The 6,667-nt window shown below is 33.0% G+C and overlaps 1 pseudogene; it reads left to right on the top strand.

Annotated features, from left to right (window-relative positions):
* The first annotated feature begins 3,655 nt into the window (after positions 1–3,655).
* LOC129301502 (protein NRT1/ PTR FAMILY 2.13-like) lies at positions 3,656–6,377 on the top strand (annotated as a pseudogene).
* The last annotated feature ends 290 nt before the right edge of the window (positions 6,378–6,667 follow it).

Raw genomic sequence — 6,667 nt, 5'->3', positions numbered from 1 at the left:
AATTAATGAATGAAGTTTACATAATTAACCAATAGGGAAATTTTTCACGGCAGGAAATCATATAAAAACGAGATGCCTGCAGGTTCAAGAATAATGACTTATCAATGGTACTTCTCACTCCCCTCGATCCCTACTAATAAGGCGTACATCTAATTACCTTATTAGAATTAACAACAGATGATTAAGTTATTAATTTTGTCATAAATTTTAATTTTACTTTTATTTAAATTAAAATTTTTCAAATTTACATCACATTCTCTCTTATAATTAATTAATTTAAATAAACATAATATTTATAAAAGAGTTCAGGGTTATTTGTACTCCTCAACTTTACTCAAAAAGTCATTCGTGATCCTAAACTCAACTATAGATCAATTCTATCTTTTAATTTTAAACATTTCCTACCTTATCACCCAGCCATTTTCTCACTATTAATATTACATTTTTTAATATTTTTTATTATAAAATATTGGAGTTGCTATGGTACCCATTGACTCTTCGAATAAAAGAGGAAGGCAAAAGTAACCCTTAATCTAATAAAAATATTTAATAAAATAATGGGATCCACTAATAACTAACTGAAATTAAATGTTTTTAACGTCAAAATAGTAAAGGAGGGAATCTTTAATATTGAGGAACAGAATTGGTGTAATGTCCACTACCTGACATTACTAATATTACACACTTAAATGAACTATGGTAGTTAGTAGTCCTTAAACCTTTGAACTACCAATTAATCACAATTATAAAAAGTATAAAATTTCATTTTTGAAAACTGAGATCCCAAAAATCCTTTGAAAAGTTAGTCAAACCATTCTAAAATATGTATTTATATACAGCGAAAGCATTTAAGAATGCATAAATACCATATACTTGAAAACAGGGCCAAAACAGTAATTTTTGCCATTTTGAGCCATATGTTGCAACATGTGACTCATACACCATGGCATGTGGTATATAGCCATAGGCCAACGTTTTGTGCTATGCACCGTGACACATGTATCAAACTCTATTGTCATAATAGCACAGTTCAAATGAATTTCTAGTGTGCGCCATTTTCACATACGATATCTGATTGGAATAATTCAAGTACTCACACAAAGCTTATTTCAAAATCTAACTAAAACATAGGTTCCATTCCAATATGATATTCCATTTAAAAGTTGAACACTCAGATACAACATGATCATTTTATGTCATTTTCATTCACACAAGCGTCCCAAAATCAAACCACATGTCATTAGTCAATTTTAAGGGCTTAACCACTTCTAATGGGACATTTAACACCTGATTGAATAATCATATCATCAAATATACAAGCACATTCAATGTTGGCCATTAAATTGCCCTTATCACACATACCAAGGCTATTTCCACATTTACACACACATATATACACATTCTTGGCCAAATTACATGCTCTTATCACTTCAAACACACAAACATGCACTTGGGATAGTATCTTAGCCCTACAAACAAAATTCATCACAAATAACACAATTACATGCCCCAAGGTTAAGTTATGCATATTCAAACACATTTGGCCATAAATAACATATTTCTAAATTTTAAACACAACTTGGCACTTATATCAATATCTTAGCCCTCTCACATACATGTCACGCATGTTCTTTAACCTTAAGGCTAAAATACTCACACACTTTTAAAAGTGCAATCAGATTCACATGTATGTATTCCTATAACAGCTTACAAATATATTAATATTTATAACTATACAATTTCATTATACAATCTCAAAAGGGAGTAGTAGTCTCATTACTCATGGCCCAGCTCTTTCCTTCCACTGCTTGCAACAATAGCACCTGTAAAATTGTAACCACAAGATGCGATAAACATCTCACTAACCAGAATAATTCACACCTATCCATTAACAAAAATAATTATAAACAAGTAAACAAAACATCACTTTTCATTATCATTTGTATTGCATAATATATATACATACACTTATTCATTTCCATGAACCCATTTTCACACTCTCCATGATCTCTAATCTATCCAAACCCTTGCATCTACCTCCGAATGAACCATATACTACCTACCGGATCATATTTATATAGATAGATCCATCTTACCTTCTATGGTAGAACCACTTAGCCAAAGGTATTCTGTCCTACTTTTAGATTACAATTCCCTCTATCACACATGCAATCAGGGTGTCATAAATTCCAACTCTGCACACTTTGGTGTATTAAGAAGCTAAAATTATGTAATGATTGCTCGAATGTCTTGTGGTAACAGTCTATTACATCTATGCTATACTAGATCTCATAGTGTCAGTCGATCACATAGATTTTCACACTCCACTAATTCGAGTGAACTCCCATCCTCTCATGATCATGCATTCTCACACACATATATTCACATTTCTCAATTATACACATACACATAATGATATAATAATCATTTCATTGGAAATCACTTTCTCAAATAACATTAAAATCTCACTTTTAATACAAAATCATGTAGTTTCCCAAAACATATAAATAAATCAAATCACATAAAAAATTACTCATAAATAATTAAGCTAGCCAACAAACAAAATGAATTATTTGATAACCTCAACTCTTCTATTTTTAACAAGGTTGCCTCTGATACTTGTTAAGCTATCAGCTTCCTCTAACTTGAATCATATACTTAAACTCATCAATTTACACAAATCAATACTATAAGTCAATTATCAAATTGACCAAAAGCACTAATTACCTCACTTAATTACTAAATCCTTTTTACTTAACCTTCTTAGATCTTAACCATTTTCTTTAAGCCTTCTAACATTTCCATTAGCTCTAACACATTTCACACTAACAGTTTCACCTCCTTAGCTTTACAATTTTAGGTTAAATTGAGCCTAAAACCTTAAAGATGGATCATCAGCTACCAAAATAGTTACAATATCTTAGTTTAGCTTCCAAGGATCTCTTTATGACTTAAGGGTACGAAAACAACCCCCTAAAACTCTCTAATTCAATTTCTCTATATCTCAAACTAAAAGAAATTAAGGTAGAATAGGAGCTTAGGGTGGTACGAAACTTAACCGACAAGTCTCTTCATTCTCTCTCTCTCTCATGTTCTCCTCCCCATTTCCTTCTAATTGCATGATCTAACCCACATCAATTTATTATGTGGCTCATATAGTTTATGTTGCAGAGTGTGGTACAGCGAAGAAAATCTCACTGTTGCTCACACGCTTCTCCGAACTATCGTTCTTTTGCCCAATCCTATTCATAGACAACTTTACAAGTCAAAACATCTTTCTACCATTTAAAATTGTAATTATTCAATTAACTCATTAATTTACTAATTTACCCTTAATTAGCAATTAGTTTTGGATTAAAAATTCAAGATGTTACAATTGGCCCATAGTCAAGTTTAGGGTCATCCTTTGGGTAGAGTTGAGGAGCAAAAATAACCCTTAACTCTTAAAAAAATATAATTAATACCTTATCAATTGTCTTATGTTAGGGACAACAAAGAATATTTTAGAAGCCGCTTCATATAATAGGTACCGGTGGATGGGAGTATAATTTATTATAAATTTTAATTTTACGTATTGATAATGATGAATGTTCCTTATTATAACCCTAAATCACCTTGTCTTTCTATTGATGAATAGCAACAGGGAATGATCGTGATGACTCTAACGACGTGGTTACTGGAATTATACCCTCCACCATGCAGGTCTCAAGAACAAGAACTGAACCAATGTGTAAAACCCACCGAAACCCATATTGGTGTTCTGACAATAGGACTTCTCTTACTAGCCATTGGCTCTTCTGGTGTGAGACCTTGCAGCATTCCCTTCGAGATCGACTAATTTGATGCTGACACAGAAGAAGGAAGAAAAGGAATCAATAGCTTCTTTAATGGGTACTACACTTCATTCTCCATCGTGTTTTTGATCAATCAGACTCTTGTGGTTTACTACAGGACTCTATCTGTTAGAAGATTGGTTTTGAGATTCCCACTTTGTGTATATTCTTCTCCATCATCATGTTCTTCGCAGGGACTAGGGTTTATGTTATGTGAAGCCAAAAGGGAGCATATTTTCTGGTGTTGCTCAAGTTCTTGTTGTTGCTTATAGAAAGAGAAAGCTTGAGCTTCCTACAGATGATTCTGAGAAAGAGAATGTGGATGAGGCTTTTTATGATCCTCCTTTGAAGCACAATAGTCTTTCTTCAAGCTTTCTTTGACAAACCAATACAGGTCACATAACAAACTCTTGTTTCTTACATCACCCATTCTAAGTGTAAGACATTTTTTTCCCTAAGGTATAAGATATTTTGGGTCTTTCAAGGTAGATGTGATTAATTAATGTTGTTTTTTAAAAAAATACCTTAATTATAGCGTTTAATTAATAAAGTTTCTAGTTGAGATATTATTAAATAGGGGTAAAGGTGGAAATGATATGTAACTTTACAAACAATTAACCAATTATTGAAAAGTATAATTCAATTAAAAATATCTTATTAAATAGAGAGAGTAAGACAATTGTAACTAAATCACACATAACATATTAGATAGTTGGTTTTATCCTTATGTTTTTCAAAAAAAAAAAATGGCAACTGTTTCCAATCATGCCCTTATTTATAATTTATCTTAAACACCTCTCTCATTTATTAAACTCTAGATTTCATTCAGTATCAAGAGATCAGTAGTGTCATCTTGAAAATTGACCAAACACACGTTGAGCACTAATACATCCTTATAAAAATTATAAAAGGTCAAAATGGGAAGAAAATTTGCAATACTGTACTACATATTTTCATACTCCCTCCGGTCTAAAATATAAGCATTTTCTCCCAATTATACCATTTTAATTAGTATTTGTAAAAGAAAAAATCCCATTTTATCCCTTATATTTAGTAACCTAGAGTTTTGTGTCTATAAATTTATGACATTCTTCTCATTCATCATAAATTCTAACTCAGAGAAAAAGAAAGAGAAAATAATATATGTTTGCATGGGAATAATGATTCATTAGTATGCGGATTGTTGTTAAATTGTGTTTATGTTTTGGACCGGGTATAATTTTTTTTAGACTGCAAAATACTTCTAAAAGTTGCCTAACATTCAGCATCAACGCGATAGAGTTAAGTTTTTCGATGTTACTGAATTTTTATATATATTCATCATATGGCTTGATTTTCTTCTTATTCTAGGATGTTAAACAAAGCTGCTCTAATAAGACGAGTTAAACACAGACGGAAGCAGGAAAAACAAGTGGAGACTTGCTAGTATTAAGCAAGTATAAGAAGTGAAAAGCCTTGCAAGAACCTTCCCAATCTGGGTAACTGTAATCCTCAGCTTCATCCCTAATGCTCAGCAAACAACATTCACAGTCTCACAGGCTTTAAGAATGGACAGACACTTAGGACCCAGGTGTTAAATTTTTTATATTAAGCATATACTTTGAGGGCAGTCTATTTTACCAAATCATTTAAGTCACTTGGTTAGACACACCCTAAGTTTCATATATTTTTAATCTATGTCTATTTTGTAGATGTGGTACTTTGGTTTCTTTATTTCTAATATTCTCTTTACTACTTTTTTTTCCTCAGTTTTTTTTTTTATTTTCTTCTCCTTCTTCCTGGGCTTGTACTTTTGTGTTTCAGATGTTTCAAATTTATTCAATTTCTTCTTCTTTTCTTTTCTTTCTTAATCTCTTGCTTTTTTCCATCTTTCATTTTTTTTTATTCTTTTCTTCTGTCTCAGTTTTTTTGGTTTTTTTTTTTTTGTTCCCTGTCGAATGGCTCACCATGCCGTGATAAACTCTTTATACCAGGTTCAAATCCCCGCAGGTTCAATCATAGTAATGTCATACGCCGCCATATGCTTCTTTGTCCCTCTCTACGACCGATTCCTCGTACCAGCTCTCAGAAAATGACACACCTCGAAGGTGGCATCACCTTGCTGCGGAGAATCGGAATCGGCATGGTGCTCTCAGCACTGGCCATGGTCGCCGTGGGTTGGCGGAAACTGCTAGAAGGGACTGGGCTAACTCAACCGGGTTCATCGTGTCAGTTTTCTGGCTGGTCCCACAGTTGGTTCTGATGGGTTATCTGAGGCGATGAATAATATCGGACAGATTGAGTTTTTCAATAAGCAGTTTCCAAGACACATGAAGAGCATTGCGAATTCTCTGGTGTTTTGTTCTTTTGAGATTGTAAATTATTTGAGCAATTTGCTGGTGACCATAGTTCATTATGGAACTCGACGTCATAGGAATTGGTTGGCAGATGATTTGAATGTTGCGAGGTTGGATTACTTTTACTACCTCATCGCTGTGATTGCAGGTTTTGAATCTGGTCTTGTTTATCTGGGTTGCTCGTACGTATGATTACAAGAAAGCTTGAAGGTTCTCGATGACCATGATGATGGTGCAAATGGTCGTGATCATGATGTGAAGTCACAGGGAAGTTAGTTTGAAGTTTCAGCATGATGATGGTGAAAGATGATGCTTTGTCGCCATGATATCTGGAGTTATCTATTTCATACAGTTATTGAGTGTAAGCTAAGTTTATGTGAGAATGATATAATAATATTCAATAAAATGGGACTTTGACATGGAAGAGACGTTCTCTTGGTGCGATATATGTTGCGTTGGGATAATTTGCTTGAAGATTTCAAATCTTCTTAATTTTCA

This window comes from Prosopis cineraria, unplaced genomic scaffold, assembly GCF_029017545.1.
Source record: "Prosopis cineraria cultivar Desert tree isolate PC_DT_omini unplaced genomic scaffold, ASM2901754v1 PC2162, whole genome shotgun sequence".
Classification (NCBI taxonomy): domain Eukaryota; kingdom Viridiplantae; phylum Streptophyta; class Magnoliopsida; order Fabales; family Fabaceae; genus Prosopis; species Prosopis cineraria.
This window is presented reverse-complemented; position numbering and strand designations above follow the sequence as displayed.